At 45.5% G+C, this 19,841-nt stretch overlaps 1 pseudogene; it reads left to right on the top strand.

Annotated features, from left to right (window-relative positions):
- Positions 1-11,992, top strand: part of LOC144673857 (uncharacterized) — a 63,785-nt pseudogene extending 51,793 nt beyond the window's left edge.
- Positions 11,993-19,841: the final 7,849 nt, after the last annotated feature.

Genomic DNA, 19,841 nt, shown 5'->3' with positions numbered 1-19,841 from the left:
CAGCCGGCCGGTGGACGGGCAGGTTTCGTAAACACCTTGAGCCGTTCTGAAGCCAGAATAACAAGCTACCGGTTCCTCGCTGGTATCTGTGGGCGGCAGTTCCCCCGATCCGCGTCCCTAGGTGAGAGACCCGGGTTAACGGCCGCCATCTTGTGCAGCAGGGCGCATGCGCGATCGTCACTGTCAGCAGGAGGAGATGATATTGTGTATTTCTATCCTGGACTGACAGGGATGGATTTTGGAAACTCCTTTTACAGGGGATTAGAAGGGGAAGATTTACACACAGCAAACTCAAATCAAGAGAAATGTTTTTCCCTTCTCAGTTTCTGTCCTGGATTTATAGTGACGGTTATTGTAAACTTACAGGGCACTGGAAGTGGAGGATTGACAGACGGGAAACTGAATCCAAACATCACATCAACATCTGACAGAGTCGCTTGATTAATCCGGACCTGAATATCATCAAAGTTTGAATGTGGAAGTGAAACAGTTTGTCTGTAGGCAAAGGTTTCAGGTAAGTATGAGAATAATGAACTGGGGGAAAGCCAATTTCCGTGAGGTAAGAATGGATCTGACCCAGTTAAGTTAGAATCAAAGGTTGGCAGGTGAAACTGGAACTGAAAAATTGGCAGCCTTTGAAAAAGAGGTAGTTTAGACACAGTCAAGGTTTATTCCCGCAAGGCAAAAGATAGGGGCAAGAAGTCCAGAGCTCTCACGATGACAAAAACGAGAGAGATTAAGATGAAGAAGAAAAAATGTGCTTCTTGCAGATGTCAGGTGTAAAATAGAACCAAGCTGAATAAAAGAAGTTCAAAGCAGAATTGGAAAAGCAATTAAGAGAAGCAAAGAGAGAGTATGAAAAGAGATTGGCAGGTAACTTAAAAATTAAAATGTCTTCTGTAGGCATACAACTAGGTAAAGGGTGATAAAGGTATGGGTGGGGCTGATTAGGGACCACAAAGGGGATTTACACATAGAGGCAAGGGGCATAGCTGAGGTATTAAACTAACAATTTGCACCTGCCTTTACCAAAGAAAAAGACATTGCACAGGTCCTGATGAAAAAGGAGATAGTTGAGACTCTTGAAGGGTTTAAAATTGATGAGATATTGGATAAGCTGTCTGTATTGAAAGATAGACAAGGTACCAGGATGGTTTCCATCCACAGATACTGAGGGACCGGAATCTCAGGAGGCTTCACACCGCTGGCTGCTCGTGAGGAAGTGATCTCTGATCAGATTAATGTGCTTCTGCTGTAAGTATTTAATAAAGTGTCCGAACCTCTCATTGTGCTTCCTGTCCAATATCCCCCTTGCCATGGATCTTCCAATTTACCAACTGGGGGAAAAAAATGGCTGTTCACTGATTGGTCTCGATGGCGGCTGGTTTATCCAGAATGCCCTGTGGGTCAGAAAGTCCCCTATCAATGAGAACAGGAACCCAGAGCGCCACCGTGGGGACCGGGCTGTGCTCTGAGGCAGGGGCACAGCTGGGCGATGTTACTGAGGTGGAAATGGGTGGTTTTAGTGATTTGTAGTCAGTAGCTCGGCTTGGGCTGAAATTTGACAACAAGATTGTGAATAGTCTGGTTCAGCCTCAGAGAGCTGCAAGAGGGATGGAGTCGGTGGTTAGGGAGTGGAGACAATGGCTTTCATCTTCCCAACATTTCAATGGAGGAACTTTCTGCTCATCCAGTACTGGATGTCAGACAAGTTAGGACGGTGTGTGAGTTGGAGGTGATGGTGTTCATTGACACGTGTTACTTTCGTACTTCTAGGTAGTGGATGTTGAGGGTTTGGGATATTCTGCCAAAGTTCTGGTTGAGCTGAAGATGTATTAAACACATCTTCACCCCCTGCACCTCCCACCTCTCTCTTTCATCCCATGGAGGCCAGAGTCTTGTGTAGACCCAGACCAGGTGGCAGGTTCCATTCCCTGAAGGACATTAGTGAACCAGTTGGGTTTTTATGACAATCCGGCAGTTTTCATGGTCACTTTTCCCTGGTGCCGGCCCCACAAATTACCAGATTCATGCAGCTCAATTTCACAACCTGCATTTGTGTTTTTGTGGATTCTCTCTCACAACTTTTTTTCTGTTTTAAATCAATTTCACAGGGTATTAGAAGGGGAGGATTTGCAGTCGGGAAACAGAAACAAAACATCACAGCAGAATCTGACATTCGCCCTGAATATCATTTGATTTTGAACATGGAAGGAGAAAGTACCGTTCACAGTGGAGAGAAATCGTACATGTGTCCTGTGTGTGGACGAGGCTTCAACCGATCATCTGGCCTGTCAAGACACAAGTGCAGCCACATCGGGGAGAAACCATGGAAACGTGGGGACTGTGGGAAGGGATTCAGATTCCCGTCAGAGCTGGAAGAGCATCGGCGCAGTCACACTGGGGAGAGGCCGTTCACTTGCTCAACGTGTGGGAAGGGATTTACTCTTTCAAGCTACCTGCTGAGCCACCAGCGAGTTCACAGTGAAGAGAGACCTTTTAAATGCCCAGACTGTGGGAAGTGCTTTAAAAGTTCCTGCGAGCTGATGTCCCATCAACGTGTTCACACTGACGAGAGACCATTTAAATGCTCTCACTGCGGTACTGGGTTCAGGCGATCATCTCAACTCACTGTACACCAGCGAATTCACACTGGGGAGAGGCCGTTCACCTGCCCCCAGTGTGGGAAGGGATTCACTCAGTCATCCCACCTGCTGACACACCAGCAAGTTCACACGGGGGAGAGACCTTTCATCTGCTCTGAGTGTGGGAAGGGATTCACTGCCTCATCCTACCTGCTGAGACACCAGCGAGTTCACACTGGGGAGAAGCCATTCACCTGCCCCCAGTGTGGGAAGGGATTCACTCAGTTATCTAGCCTGCTGACACATCAGCAAATTCACACTGGGGAGAGGCCATTCATCTGCCCTCAGTGTGGGAAGAGATTCACTACCTCATCCAATCTGCTGGCACACCAACGAATTCACACTGGGGAGAGGCCGTTCACTTGCCCCCAGTGTGGGAAGGCATTTATTCATCCATCCCACCTGCTGACACACCAACGAATTCACACTGGGGAGAGACCATTCACCTGCCCCCATTGTGGGAAGGGATTTACTACCTCATCCAAGCTGCTGGCACACCAACGAATTCACACTGGGGAGAGGCCATTCACCTGCCCTCAGTGTGGGAAGGGACTCACTACCTCATCCAACCTGCTGACACACCAGCGAGTTCACAAGTGACTAAAGTGGTGGGATTTTGCTGTTAATCACATCCAGGACTGAACCATGTTCATTGGGATCTGTTTCTGCTGATGTTAATAAACTACAGACCACTTAGGGGGGCGAATATTCTGGATAAATATAAATAAATTAGTTTTGTGTTAAAAGGCACAATGTGTTGAACCTTTTTAAAATCTCTAACACAAGTTCATTCCTTTTGAAATGCTCTCCCTCCATCCTCACCCCCAACAACTGGTGTGAGGGTCTCATGGAGCTTCTTTGTCACTAAGATTGAGACAATCGGATGAGCTGCCTCTGCTGCTTCCCTCCTTTCCACTCGCCCTCCCTAAAGTTCCCCAATACCTGAGCCCTGAACTCACATCTTTCTGTAGTTTCCCTTCCATCCCCCCTCATGCCCTCTCAGAGCTCATCTTGTCCATGAAATTCATCTCTTGCTCAATTGACCCTACACCCACTAAACTACTGATCACGTTGGGGGATGATAGGAAACTTGGAAGCATTGTAAACTTTGAGAAGCACAATGTTGAACTTCAAAAGGACGGAGGCAAGTTTGTGGAGTGGACAGATAGGTGGCAGATGATGTTCGTTGCGGAGAAGTGTGAGGTGATTTTTGTTTTTATTCATTCACGGGATGTGGGCTTCGCTGGCTGGGCCATCATTTATTGCCCATCCCTAGTTGCTCTTCAGAAGGTGGTGGTGAGCTGCCTTCTTGAACCGCTGCACTTCATGTGAAGTAGGTCCACCCACTGTGCTGTTAGGAAAGGAGTTCCAGGATCTTGAACCAGCGAAAGTGAAGGAACGGTGATATATTTCCAAGTCAGGATGGTGAGTGACTTGGAGGGGAACTTTCAACTGGTGGCGTTCCCATCTATCTGCTGCCCTTGTCCTTCTAGATGGTAGTGGTCGTGGGTTTGTAAGGTGCTGCCGAAGGACCCTTGGTGAATTCCTGCAGTGCATCTTGTAGATGATACACACTGCTGCAACTGTGTGTTGGTGGTGGAGGGAGTGAATGTTTGTGGATGTGATGCCAATCAAGCAGGCTGCTTTGTCCTGGACAGTGTCAAGCTTCTTGAGTGTTGTGGGAGCTGCACTCATCTATGCAAGTGGGGAGTATTCCATCACACTCCTGACTTGTACCTTTTAGATGGTGGACAGGCTTTGGGGAGTCGGGAGGTGAGTTACTCCTCGCATGATTCCTAGCCTCTGTCCTGCTATTGTAGCCACAGCATTTCTATGGCTAGTCCGGTTAAGTTTCTGGTCAATGGTAACTCACAGAATGTTGATAGTGGGGGATTCAATGATGGCAATGCCGTTGAACATCAAGGGGAAATGGTTGAATTGTCTCTTGTTGGAGATGGTCACTACCTGGCACTTGTGTGACGTGAATGTTACTTGCCACTTGTCAGCCTAAGCCTGGATATTATCCAGGCCTTGTTGAATTTGGACATGGACTGCTTGAGTATCCGAAGAATCGCGGAACAATGTGCAAACATCAGCGAACATCCCTACTTCTGACCTTATGATGGAAGGAAGGTCCATTGATGAAGTAGCTGAAGATTGTTGGGCTGAGGACACTACCTTAAGGAACTCCTGCAGTGATGTCCTGGAGCTGAGACGACTGACCTCCAACAACCACAACCATCTTCCTTTGTGCTAGCTATGACTCCAACCAGCGGAGAGTTTTCCTTATGATTCCCATTGACTTCAGTTTTGCTAGGGCTCCTTGATGCTGCACTCGGTCAAATGCGGCCTTGACGTCAAGGGCAATCACTCTCACCTCACCATGGGAGTTCAGCTCTCTTGTCCATGTTTGAACTAAGGCTGTAATGAGGTCAGGAGCTGAGTGACCCTGGTGGAACCCAAATTGGACGTCAATGAGTAGGTTATTGCCAAGCAAGTACCGCTTGATAGCAATATCGATGACCCCTCCCCATTACTTTACTGAAGATCGAGAGTAGGCTGATGGGGCAGTAATTGTCCGGGTTGGACTTGTCCTGCTTTTTATGCACAGGACATACTGGAGCAATTTTCCACATAGCCGGGTAGATGCCAGTGTGTACTGGAGCAGCTTGGTAAGAGGCGCGGCAAGTTCTGGAGCACAAGTCTTCAGTACTATTGCCGGAATGTTGAGAGGGCCTATAGCCTTTGTAGTATCTCGTGCCTTGACATCATATGGAATGAATCGAATTGGCTGAAGGCTGGCATTTGTAATACTTGGGACCTCCGGAGGAAGCCGAGATGGATCATCCACTCGGCACTTGTGGCTGAAGATTGTAGCAAATGCTTCAGCCTAATCTATTGTACTGATGTTCTTGGCTCCTCCATCGTTGAGGATGGAGATATTTGTGGAACCTCCTCCTTCAGTGAGTTGTTTAATTGTCCACCATCGTTCACGACTGGATGTGGCATTTTGGTAGGAAGAACATGGAGAGACAGTATGAAATAAAGATACAATTGTTCAGGGGGTGCTGGAGCAGAGGGACTTGGGTGTATATGTGCATAAATCATTAAAGGTGGCAGGACAGGTGGAGAGAGCAGTTAATAAAGCATACAGTATCCTGGGCTTTATCAATAGGGGCATAGACTACAAGAGCAAGTAGGTTATGCTGAGCTTATATATGACATTATTTAGATCTCAGCTGAAGTACTGTGTACAGTTCTGGGCACCACAGGAAGGATGTGAACGCGTTGGAGAGAGTGCAGAAGAGGTTTACGAGAATGGTTCCAGGGATGAGAAACTTCAGTTATGAAGATAGAGGTTGGGACTGCTCTCCTTGGAGAGGAGAAGGGTAAGAGGATATTTGATAGAGATGTTCAAAATCATGAGGGGGCTGGATAGAATTGGTAGGGAGAAACTTTTCCCACTTGTAAAAGGATCGAGAATGAGAGGGCACAGATTTAAAGTGATTTGCAAAAGAAGCAAATGTAACGTGAGAAAAAACTTTTTCACACAGTGAGTGGTTCAAGTCTGGAATGCACTGCCTAGAAGTGTAGTGGAGGCAGGTTCAATTGAGGCATTCAAGAGGGCAGTAGATGATTATTTTAATAGAAACAATGTGCAAGGGTGCAGGAGAATGGTGCTCAGTCAATGCTTATTTAGAGAGCCCTGCAGACACGACGGCTGAATGGCTTCCTTCTGCACCGTAACATTCTGTGATTATGTTTCAGAAAGTTAGTGCATGGGTCCTCTGTCATAGTGCTCTCCTGGATGTGAATAACAGCATCGATAACTCCCTATGGTCAAATGTGAGCCTGCTGATGTGTCACCAAGTAGGATGCATGAATAAATCTTGCACACACACATTTATACAACCTCTCACCAGCCGGAATGTACCCATTGTACAACAAATCCTTTGATAATTTAAATATGGAATGTTTACAGGTGGGAAAACTGAGTAAATCACTTCACACACATGAAGTATCTGAATGGTCTCCCTCTCACGTTACTGTGCTGGTGTGTCAGAAAGAAGGATGGCTGAGTGAATCCCTTTCCACATGCAGCTGGTGAACAGCCTTTCTGCATTGTGAATGTATCCACGAGTTAACAGGGAATTGAATGTCACTCCAGTCAACAGTAACTACAGCATGTTGTATATAGCACTTTAGCCACAGTAAAAAGTTCCAAATCCCTTCACAGCTGTGTTAACAATCCCCACACTAGTGGGTAGATTCCCCACACCTCTGTGCTTGTGTCTCCAATTTGGTTCCCAGAACAGTGCCATCATTTCCATCCAAAAATTGAAATGCACCTATTTTGCCAAGGTAAGTGGTCAATTCCGTGGTGTAACACCCCAGTGGTTGTAAGCAGCAGATCCTCTGGCTCAGTATGAGATGTGCCTTGTTAGATGGGCTAGGAATGTAGTATAAACACAGCCTGACAGATGCTTCATCAACTCCAAGTCACAGTACACAGTTAAATGATCTGAGGGCCAAATGGACTCCTTGAACTCTCTCATTGCATATTGTTCGATAAGAATGAGATCACACCTATCTGATCATCTTTTATCAACTGGAGTAGGTCATTCAGCCCTTCGAGCCTGCTCTGCCATTCAGTTAGACTCTGGCTGATCAATTCATCTCCTCTGAACTTGAGGGACAAATTCCTGAACAGTTAGCTCCAGCCAGTTATAGGGGTTATTAACAGCAGCAGAAACAAATGCAAACTGTCCAAATGAACATGGTTCAGACCTGGATGTGATTAACAACTGCAATAACAAGAGAATCCACCTCCAGAAGTTATTTGTGAACTCGTTAGTGTCTCATTAGGTTTTGTGACTGAGTGAATCTCTTCCCACACATGGAGCAGGTGAATGGCCTCTCCCCGGTGTGAACTCGCTGGTGTGTCAGAAGGTCAGATGAATTAGTGAACCCCTTCCCACACATGGAGCAGGTGAACGGCCTTTCCCCAGTGTCACCACGCTTGTGTTTCAGGAGGTGAGATGAACTGCTGAATCCCTTCATAGACACAGAGCAGATGAATGGTCGCTCCCCAGTGTGAATTCGCTGGTGTGTGAGTAGGTTGAATGATCGATTAAATCCCTTCCCACACATGGAGCAGGTGAACGGTGTTTCCCCAGTGTGACTGCGTTGATGACTTTCCAGCTGGGATGGAGATCTGAATGCCTTCCCACAGTCCCCACACTTCCATGGTTTCTTGACCTTGTGATTCTCCAGGTTGGCCGATTCCATGTCAGTAGATCCTCCTTTTCAAATATCCTGTAAAAGGAGTTTACAAACATCAGCACTGTCAAGACAGGATAGAAATTCAGAACAGAAAATTCTAGTTTCTAGAAAGCATGTTTTCCTCACGTGTTCCTGCAAAGCAGTAAATCCTCATGCCACACACTTTCCCCCCTCCCTTTGCTGGAATCCAAACCCAGGGTTACCAACTGTTCAGTATTTTACGGGATTGTCCCTTATTTGAGTTAACTGTCCCAGGCTGCAAAGTGCAAGGATGATGTTTGTCCCATAAATTGGACCTACATTGAACCTTATTCAAACTGTTCTGGCAGCCAAACCTCATCCCCACCCACCCTCACAGCTCTGGCAGCACCCCACTCAACAGCCTCCCTCAACACACACATATGGACCCCATGGCAGGCCGTCCCTTAATTATCTCTGTGAGAGTTGCTCACCCTGCCAAACCCATCACATCATTTCCACCATCCTTTGCTCTGCTCCCAGTTATCTCCCTCTACTCTGGCTGAGTTCAGTTCTCAAGCCCCTCCGTGCAGAGTGAGAATAGAGTCAATGAATCAATCATTTTCTCTCCTGGTCACAGGAACCCTGAAGCCCCGCCCACTCTTTGTTGCTTCACCAAGATGGCCGCACAAAGTTTTTTACTGCAAACGCGGGAGCTGCAGGTTCTTATTGGGAGTTTGTTCTCCCAAAGCTGTAAATCCCCGTCCCACACACTCTCCCTCCTCCCTGGGCTGAAATCCAAACCCATCTCACCATCTCTTTCCTCCACTCCCAGTTTTCTCCCTCCCTCTCCTCTGCCTGGGTTCAGTTCTCCAGCTCCTGTCTGCAGACTGACAATAAAATCAATGAGTCTTATTGGGGGTTTGGGGCCTCCAGCGGGTGTTTCTGAATCCTCCCCGCCCACCTCCCAGGGTTTCCTTCCTTCCCACAGATCAGATCCTCATTGATTTGAGCCCAAAGTGTAACCTCTTATTTATTGTCCCCCTCTCCCCCATCCTCTGATGTGAACCATCCTCCACTCGCTGACCCAGGATGGCGGCCGTTAACCTGGGCCTGTTCCCGGGAGGGAGAAGCCCCGCAGCTGCAAACCAGGAGCTGTTAATTATTCATAACGGTTACTCCAGCTCACAATGCCCGGGGACTGATTGACGGGAGGGAATGACCAATGGGAAGAGGGGATGGAGCTGGAGGACCGAACGAGAGCAGCTGGTCCTCCAATCGGAGTGAATGAGGGGCGGGGCTGAGCCCATAAATCCCTCATTGTCTCCGGAGGCGCCCCGGCTGCACATTTTCCACGATATAGGTGGCGGCCGTTAACCCGGCCCTGTCTCGGGTAATGGCCCGAGCAGCTGCAGCCGGTTCAAATATTGTAAACAAAAACAGAATTACCTGGAAAAACTCAGCAGGTCTGGCAGCATCGGTGGAGAAGAAAAGAGTCGACGTTTCGAGTCCACATGACCCTTCAACAGACGGCTGTTCCAGGCCAATAGGAAAAGGGGGCGGGACTGGAGGTCCGCCAATCAATCAGATTGAACGAGGAGCGAGGCTGAGCCCGGATCTCCCTCATTGGCTGAAACTCTGCATCATTTTGAAAGCTGATTTGTCTCAAACTCCAGGAGAAAACTGGACCTTTCTGTTTGTGGCTTTAAACAGATGAAACCTTGTGGATGTGGAGCAAACATTTCAACATTTGATCGTGAAATGGATTCATTCAGGACAGACAGCAGGGATTATTTCAGGAAATGACAGAGTGTAGCGATTGTTTCTCTTTGAACTCATCCCTTGGAGAACAGTGTGATTCATGGAAGAATTCACAGGCTGTTCAAAGCTCCTTTCTTATCTGGAATCATTCAATTCCAGCCGATTTGCTGGTCCGGCTTCAACCGGAAGAGTTTGTTGAGCTCTCACAACTCGCTGGACGGACCTATCCTGCCTGATATCAACCCAGAATGAGCTCGAGAGCCGTCTTCAATCACCAGGACTGCCTGCAGAGGGGTTTCTGACTCAGAGGCGGCAATGTTCTTTTGTTATTAATAACCCTAAATCCCTCAAGCTCCATTGAACTGACAGGGTCTCTTTTCTAAATCCACTTAATTGTTTAAATGACATATTGATTTTACTTTGCAGCTTAATGGTGGCACTTACATCATCTAACCACCTCCTTCATGTGAGAGTGCAGAACTACAGTAGCTGCAGAAATCACACCTTTCTCTATCCTCTATCAAGCCTTTCCTCATCCCCTCAGAATCAAACTATTCCTATCTTTGCCCAGTATTTTCATTATCCTACAATGAAACGTCTCTGTTTATTATTGCTTATTTATTGTGAATCTGATCAAGCTGCTCCAATGTTCATTTTAATTCAGTTTGCATTATGTTTACTCTTGGTCTATCATATTTGCTTCTGTTTCTGCCTTATCTTCTTGTTCAGCCTGCTTTCACTGGAGTGAGCTTTCTGTGGTCAGAATTCAGTTAAACGACCTGTTCAGCTGCATGTATTCTCTCAGTGCCCTGGTGCCTGTGTTATTTATTTGGACATTGTTTAATACTTCGTCAGCAGTCTCCCGATTCAAGGATGACATCTACTTCAGGTGGTGAGTTTCTGCCGTGGGTCTTCTTGTGACTGAACAGACTGATTCTTGGCCTGCAGATCTTTGGAATCATGGGGCAGGACATCCATGAAGTATTGGGATCTGGAGCGCAGCATTTGCTTCCATTTCTTTCCTTCTCTGCTGCTGCTCTGCCTCATCATGAAGACGCGTGACTCAAAGCGTGATGCAGCTTGATGGAAAAATTGTCGCCATTCTGAACAATTGGGAGAAAGCTCCTCCAGGTCATGAAGGTCAATGCTGCTGCACTACAAGGTGAGCAGGCTGCAGAAAATTGGTCTGTATTTCATTGAATATTGAAGTTTCAGTGGTGATATGATGCTGGTTTTTAAAATTATCACTGTGCTTGTGAGGGTAGATACAGGGAAAATATTTGCTCTGCTGGGGAATCCAGAATAAGGAGGCAGAATCAAGCCTATAGAATATGGAGTGAAATCATGAACAGTGTGTTCAGAGAAACGTGGAAATCAGGACCAATCTCCCCAAAAGGCTATGGATGCTGGGTCTCGCTCACTCTCTCCCTCTCTCTGCATTTCACCATCTCATCTCTCTCTCCCTCTCTCTCTGCATTTCACCATCTCATTATCTCTCTCTCTCGCTCTCTGTGTCTCTCTCTCTCTCACTCTATCTTTATCTTTATCTCTCTCACTATCTCTATCTTTATCTCTCCCTCTCTCCTACCATAGAGGCCAGAGTCTTGTGTAGGCCCAGACTGGGTGGCAGGTTCCCTTCTCTGATGAACATTAGTGAACCAATTGATCTGTTAGGGCAATCCAGCAACTTTCAATGTCATTTTTCCCCAGTGTCGGTCCTACAAATTCACAAATTTTCAGTTCAATTTCACAACCTGCCCTTGTGTTTTTGTGGGCTCTCTATCACTTCATTTTTTCTGTTTTAAATCAGTTTCATAGCGTATTAGAAGGGGAGGATTTACAATCAGGAAACTGAAACGTACGTCATACCAGGGGATCTGATGGAGTTGCCTAATTTATCATCGGACATTGAACATGGAAGGAAAAGGCACCGTTCACAGTGGGGAGAAACTGTATACGTGTTCTGTGTGTGGATGAGGATTCAGGGGATCATCTGGCCTGTTGAAATACAAGTGCGGTTACACTGGGTAGAATGTGTGGAAATGTGGGGAATGTGAGGAAGGATTGAGCTACCCATCTGAGCTGGAAATTCACCAATGCAGTCAGACCGGGGAGAGGCCATTCACCTGCTCAATGTGTGGGAAGGGATTCACTCGTACATCTACCCTGCTGAAAACACCAGCAAGTTCACACTGGGGAGGGGCCATTCACCTGCTCAATGTGTGGGAAGGGATTCACTCGTACATCTACCCTGCTGAAAACACCAGCAAGTTCACACCGGGGAGAGGCCATTCACCTGCTCCGAGTGTGGTAAGGGAAAACATCACAGCGAGATAACTGTCTGAATGCAATGGTAGAGAAAGGAATTGACAACCAGAAGCCGAAGGGTCCAATGCTTTCCCATCAATCATCAATAACATCATTCACAGCTTCCATTTCTTAGCTGCACCTCCTTCCAAACATTGTGATCCATTTTCCTCAGGCTGTGTTCCTGGGTTTAATATTTTCCTGCTTTGTGACCTCATTCTGAAATCAGATTCGCTTCCATCTCCAACACAAATTGAGTTGCAAACCTGACAGACAAACAATGGAAAAAAAGTCAGTCAGTGACACGAATCCCATGGTGCTCATTTTCAGATTCACAACAGCCAGTTTCTAAATAAAAAGACGGAATTTCACAGTGAAAAGGATTAGAAAGTTGTTTTTCTTAGAAAGTTCTGATGAAGTGTCATTCGGACTCAAAACGTTAACTGTGTTCCTCTCCGCAGATGCTGTCAGATCTGCTGAGTTTTTCCAGCTATTTTTGTTTTCGTTTTAGAAAGTTGTTGTTGTTTATTTGTGACTCCCTCACTCGGGTATTCCGTAAATGCTGCTTGGAGGTTTAGTGACCGGGATATAATCTACCTGTGTTTTCCTGAGCCTGTGCTCGGTGTATAGGGAGGTTTAGCCCGTGTTGGAGTATCTTGCATCCCAGGGATGGACAGTAACCCGCTGATTGAAGCTGCTGTCGCTGCTTTCTGCTGGCAGCGGGTGATTGGAGAGTGTGGGGCCGGAATATTGCTGCTTCTCTGCTTTTCCCTGTCCCACTCACTGTGGAGCCGAGGAAGAGAGAATCACTGATGGGTTTGTTTGAATCTCATAACTTCATATCTTTTCAATGGGTTAGATATAGGTGCATGGCAGGTCTGATCCTTTTCTCTTTACATTTGAAATATTCATAAGAAAGCGCCTCTTTGTCTGGGATCACTGAATAACAGAAGCACGAGCCTCGATTGTGGACTAATTTCTTGAAGCCAATATGCACCTTGATTACCCAGAACTGTGGGGTGATGAATGTGATGGGCTGACAAACAGTGAAAGCTTCGTCCCCGGGTGGTCTCGAATCACCAACCTTCCGGTTAACAGCCGGACAAGCTGACCAATTGCGCCACAGAAAAACTCGCAAGATGTGTACTTAAAGCTTCAGATGCCGCTATCAGAATGATCATTGTTCTCTACGAGTTTTACTTTTCCAAAATAAAGGGTGAGGCATTGATTTGGATACATGGAAACAGCCTGATCCCACCCACTGCAGACACATCCACGTCACCCGGAACCAGCTCTCCTACAGTCTCCCTTCGAGCTTTTTGGTGCCTTGTCTGTCAGCAAGTATTCTGATTGTCCCGAAACCAATATTCGGTTTAAATTGCTGTAGTGAGGAGAATCCTTTCAATGTCTCGGATCAGTTAATTTCAATGATAACATCAGAGTCATTGGTCCAGTACCTGATAGAAGGGAATGGTACCTTGAACGGTCAGTCGGACAGTTCACACTTCATTCTCCTCTGATCCTGGTCCCCAAAGATTTTCGAACGATTCGCAAAGCTGGAGACTGGGTTTTCTGCTTTGGTTCCTTTTCCATCTTCTCAACTGCCAGCTGGCAATATTTTCTAAAATCTCATTGCAATTTTCCACCTTACATCAAGTCCATAGATGAGGAAATTCAGTTTTGTGGAGAGATTATAGAGGCCGCGATTGTTCCCTTTAGAACAAAGGAGGTTAAACAGAGATTTCATGGAGCTTTTGAAAGATATGGAACAATATTGAAAGAGGTGCAGGAGTTTCTGCAGTGCCCATGCGCACTGTGTGATCATTAACAAAGTTTCCCTGACCCAATGACATCAAGAGTTGGACTTTAGATTCCGATATAGTTTTTGAACCATAAATGTATTTATGCAGCTGATTTCATACCGAACTTTCCAAAGAGATTGATTCAGATCAAGCATGTCCTCGTATTTCTCAGTCGCCCTATACAATCTAATTCCTGTTGCTGTACAACCTGTAACAGGGACTGTTATATAAAAGAGGGAAAGGTTTGCTGCAGCTCCACAAAGCTCTGGTTAGGTCACACCTGGAGGGCTGTGGTTCTGGGAAAAGCACCTTATAAAGGATCAATATTTGCCTTGAAAGCTTCAGAGGAGCCGCATTGATTCTGTTGGTGGGTTTGGAAATTGAAAGTTGTACATCCGCAGCTTGTGGCACAATTTCCCCTCACTGTTCACTTCATGTTCATGTCGAACACATTCGATGCTGTTATTGGCTGAACAAGTCTTCTGTGTTATAACTAAACAGGCTGTTATTCGGCGCTCTCTCTCCTGCCGCCCGGGTTTGGCCCTCATCAGGGAATGTTGTTTTCTTGTTGCTGTGTGAACTGTCACAATGAACTGATCCCGGAGTCTCTTTCCCCCGGGATCGACAAAACCCGTCACGTCTCTTCTTCTTTCATTCTCACTCTTTCATTCCCAGTTTGAGTCGGTTCTCCTTTCGGGCCCTTCAACAAATCCATTTGGACGGACAAGTGGCAGCTGAAATTTAATGTCCGGAAGTGTGAAGTGATTTACTTTGGTCGGAGAGGAGAGGAAACAAAATAAAGGTTACAATTTTAAAGGGGCTTCTGTGTTGCACAGCGAATGGTTCGGACCTGGAGTATATCAGTTCGGTTCAGTTCCACGAGGCGATGGACGCATTTTTTCCATCCCAAACTTCATTCACATTAGTTGTGTAGCTTCACGTTAAAAAGGTTCAGGGAGAAAAAGCAGGTAGGGAAGATGCAAGAGGAGATTGTTTCTTTCTGTATGTTTTTACATTGGAGGCCGTTCAGTTATTGAGCGTTACAAAGTGGACGGCGATTGAAATTTCCAGTCAAGGCAATGACAATTTTAGACGTCGCAGTGGCCGAGCGGTCTAAGGCGCTGGATTTAAGTTTCAGTCTGTATGGAGGCGTGGGTTGAAATCCTATCGCTGCCAGAGTTTCAGACTGTCCGTATTTTCAATCAATTTTGCCATACCCTTCAGTCATTGAGTTGGAGAGGGCTGCAGCACGGAAAAAGGCCCTTCGGCCCATCGAGTCTGCGCCGGTCAAACAAATACTTAACTATTCCAATCCAAATACTTCTTAAATGTTATGAGGGTTTCTGCCTCTACCACCCTTTCAGGCAGTGAGTTCCAGATTCCCACCACCCCCTGGGTGAGAAAATGCTCCCTCGCATCCCCTCTAAACTTCCTACCCTTTACCTTAAAATCCGTCCACCAAGGGGAAAAGTTCGTTCCTGTGTGCCCTATTATGCCCCTCATAATTTTATGCACCTCAATCATGTCCCCCCTGTGTGTGCTCGGTGTGCAGTGCTCCATTCTGGCGGAAAGATCGAGGAGAGGCAGCAGAAATTGCAGGACAGCCAGGAATAGATGGGGCTGCATTTATTCATTCCCTTCTGTAAACCCTCTGTCGTTTTATGTACAAAACATTAAAAGGTACATGGCGACGATGTACGGAACTGACTTGCTTATGTAATGGGTTTGAAACCCTTTAGAGTTTCCTGATACAGGTGAAACTCCGACATTTTGAACCTGCAATCTACATTTAGTAGTTTACATTTCTCACTGTTCCTGTTTTAAGAATGAGTTACAGAATTGCTTATCTATTAAATGGACTAAAAAACCTTTCAAACGCTTCCCTGTATTTTTCATTTCCGTTCATCTGTCGGCATTCACCAAATTTGCAGTTGGAAATGGAACAAAAACGGAGCCAATTTGGTGACATCCTTGCTTTCTAGATGTTTGTCTCTCCTTAGGCCGCTGTCACTATCGGTGTCTATGTCTGTGTGTGTTCCTCTGCGTGTGTCAATGTGATTCAGTTCCCCGAGGGGGATGAATGCATTTTTACTATCATAAACTTTACTCACTTTCGTTGTGCATCTTCATGGTAAATCGCACAGAGAATAACAGTAGGTTTAAAAGTTGGAAGAGGATCTTAACCTTTCTGGCGCTGTTGGCGTAACTCGTGGTTAAAATAGTGGACTTATCAAACCAGATGCTGTGAGTTCGATCCCTGCTGGTGCCTGTGGATAAAGTTTAGCTGATGGAAGCAGTGGAAATGTAAACTATGGGGAGGAATATCTCGGCTGTGAAGAGATTTAGACACGTCAGGGTAACAAGGTTAGAGCATGGGAGAATACTTTCCAGATGTGCAAAGCTATTAAGAAGGTCTGACAGAAATTGAAAAAATACTGAACCATTTAGGTACAACAAGTAATTAGGAAAACAAAAACAGAATTACCTGGAAAAACTCAGCAGGTCTGGCAGCATCGGCGGAAAGTTAGGAAAGCTAATAGAACGTTATCATTTGCTGTGAGGGGGAATTGAAGTAAGAAGGTTATACTTCAGTTGTACAGGACAGTGATATCAGGAGTACAGTGTAGAGTATTGGTCTCCTTATTTAAGGAAAATGTAAATGCGTTAGAAGCAGTTCAGAGAAGGCTTACTGAACTAATACCAAGAATGGGCGGCTTGTCTTATGAGGAAAGGTGGCAGGCTAGGCCTGCATCCGCTGGAGTTTAGAAGGCTAAGAGGCAACTTGATCGAAATCTTTCAGATCCTGAGGGGTCTTGACAGGGTGGATGTGGAGAGGATCTTTCGTCTTGTGGGAAAATTTAGAACTAGGGGTCACTTTAAAAATAAGGGGTCGCTCATTTAAGACAGAGATGAGAGAAGTTTTTTTCTCAGAGGGTCGTGAGTACTTGTAACTCTCTCCTTCAAAAGGCAGTGGAAGCAGAGTCTTTGAATATTTTTAAGGCAGAGCTAGGTTGATTCTTGACCAACAAGGGGGTGAAAGGTGATCGGGGTAAGCAGCAGGTTTCAATCAGATCAGCCATGATCTTATTGAATGGCGGAGAAGGCTTGAAGGCCCGAGTGTCCTACTCCTGCTCCGAGTTCATATGTTCACATGTTCTTTGAGTCCAGACTGCTTCCCGGCTCAGTGCGCAAATGCCAAAAAGTCAAGGATGATTGAAATTTTCACTGAGCAACATGTAAACTGACAGTGGATTCACTCGGTGCAATGGTGTGTTCCAGTTCTATATGTGCAATCATAGAATCAATTTCTAATTGTTGTTTTGAACCCAATATTTCTAATGGGCTGGCTGTTATGCACATGTTTGTTCTAATTTATCCCATTTACAAAAATAAATATTCGAAAACTATTTGTGTGGGAGGTTACTGGATAACAGCAGGCCTGGAAATGGAGCAGAGAGAGAGGATCCCTGGAGTGATGTTCAGTCAGTTCAGGAGGATGGTATCAGAGGGAATGGAGTAGGGAGAGAGGATCCCTGGGGTGATCTTCAGTGAGTTCAGGAGGATGGTTTCAGAGTGAATGGAGAAGGGAGAGAGTATCCCTAGGGTGATGTTCAGTGACTTCAGAAGAAAGGCATGAGAGAGAATGGAGCAGGGAGAGAGGATCCCTGGGATGATGTTCCGTGAAATCAGTTGTTTGTTGTGCCTGGCAGGCCGCAGGGCCTGGGAATTTCCACGATTTGTGCTCCCTGGTGTTCCTAATAAGCCCCAAACTGTGGTAATAATTTGCAGGATTACTGCTCGATAATGTGTTTGTGTCAGATCGGCCCTAGTCTCTAGGAATCTCCCATGGTTTGTGTCAACGGTTCAGTCTGCGGTATTTGTGTATTTTTTGTTATTCATTTATGCGATGTGGGCGTGGCTGTCTGGGCCAGCATTTATTGCCCATCCCTAATTGCATTGAGAAGGTGGATTGTGACGTCTCTGCCTTGTGAGTATTTAATTGGACAAGGTGGAGAGAGTCCAGGCGAATGCTCTGGGCGCATGGGTTCAAATCCCAACATGGCAGCTGCTGGAAACTCTTTTGAGTTACCAACAGTCACAGATTGCAACTCTTTTCGAGTACAATCACAGTTCTTGGTTTCCAGGAGTGGGACATGAACCCACAACCCTCTGATTCAAAGGCGAGGGTGCTATGAACTGAATGTGAATTCAATTATTAAAACCTGGGATTGAAAACTAGCCTCAGTAATGGTGACCATGACAACTGTCACCGATTGTCGTAAAAACCCATCTGCTGCACTAATGTCCTTTAGTGAAGGAAATCTGCTACCCTTACCCAGCCTGGCCAACATGGGATTCCAGGTCTACAGCAACCTGACTGACACTTAACTGCCCTCTGAAATGGCCTTGGAAGCCGGGCTGTTCTGGGCGGCCTTGCCAGCTACACCCACACCTCATGAAAGGGTAAAGAGATAAAAAAAAACTTTTATTCCCTATCTAACCCCTGCTGCACCGACCCTGGGAGTGTTAGATGGGACAGTGTAAAGGAAACTTTCGTCCTCCATATACTGTCCTGTATGGGCCTCTGATGAAGCAGATCCCTGCTGTTTACAATTACCTGACATGTGACTGTGACAGGCCTGAATATGAGTGAAATCACCGAGGTTCCTCTCGCTGTGCAATCATCCTGGCTCTGAAGTTTGCCATAAAAAGGTAGAGATAAAGGTGTATTAACACCAATGGGTCGCTGGATGGCGCAGTGACTCTTTCACTGAAGGACCTTGGGCTCTGAAGAAGAGTCATGAGGACTCGAAACGTAAACTCCTTTTTTTCTCCACAGATGCTGTTGGGCCTGCTGAGTTTTTCCAGCATTTTCTGTTTTTGATTCACATCCCAAACAGGAATGGTTAAAAAAAATCTGGGAAAGGGGAGGAAACAGTGTAATAGGGGAAATGGAGCGGTGTCGATGGGCCTGGGGGAAAGGAGTTCAGCAAAGTCAGTTTGTTTCACATTCATGATTTATTAACAATTTCGGAGAACATTTTACAGAAAAGTTTATTTTAAAGTCAACTGGACTGAATATGATGACTGAGTCACACTGAGAACAGAACACATTCGCTCTGAGCTGCCAACTGTATGTACAGCTGTGACAGAGACCAGAAAGAGAAAACCGGAGCTCAACATAAAGGGAAGGGAATAATTGTGAATGAGGAATGAGGAAAGCTACTTATTTACACATGGAATTCAAACTACTGGGGAATTATAAGCTACAATTACAACACAGCCATAATTATCTCGCACATTTCAAACAGAGAAGCGGAAATACCGTCCATGACTGTCTTAGTTACAAATTCGGAAACATGAACTGAAGGTATTTCATTTTTAGATTCACCGAGAGGACATATTTTAAATTCGTAATACAGAGGTCTCAATAAACGGCTGAGGAAAATCTACGGTGTCCAAAATTCAACCGGTCACTTGATCTGCAAAAGAGGATAAAATAATGAAGCAGATGTTTAGAATGTGGGACATTTATGTTAGTGTTTTAATCAATGAAACATTGAGAGATTTTTCAAACCGCTTCTGTCAGTTTGAAGTGTGAGTGGATTGAATCTTCTGACCTTCACCAGAGTGATGGCAGTGCTGTAGAAAATGCTCAGGAAGAACAGGATGATGAATGTGGAAGCGGTTGTCCAGATGTTGCCGTTATCATCCTCAGAGTCTTCAATCCAGGTGCGATCTGTGGAATCTGCGAGGATATAACCGAGGAAATATAATTAGGTTGTTTATTAATCTTGGATATCTTTTAAAATATATACTCTTTACTCTTTCCTAAGTTATTAATGTATTCTCTAATTTAATGTTCAATATATATCTACTGTTAAGCTCGTGAATTTCAGCAACCTATCTCTGTAACTATCTCCACAGCTGTTCTTCCTTTACAATCCTCGTATAGTCCGAGTCGGAAAATATAGAAAATTATCTCCAATATCAGTTTATTTTCGAACAATTTCGTACGATCTATTATTGGAGAATATTATGATGGATATCGAGAGAGATTCACTGAGCAACTTATTTGGAAACT

This window comes from Cetorhinus maximus, unplaced genomic scaffold (genome assembly GCF_964194155.1).
Source record: "Cetorhinus maximus unplaced genomic scaffold, sCetMax3.hap1.1 HAP1_SCAFFOLD_495, whole genome shotgun sequence".
NCBI lineage: Eukaryota > Metazoa > Chordata > Chondrichthyes > Lamniformes > Cetorhinidae > Cetorhinus > Cetorhinus maximus.
The sequence above is the reverse complement of the archived record's forward strand: the minus strand, read 5'-3'. Positions and strand labels throughout refer to the sequence as shown.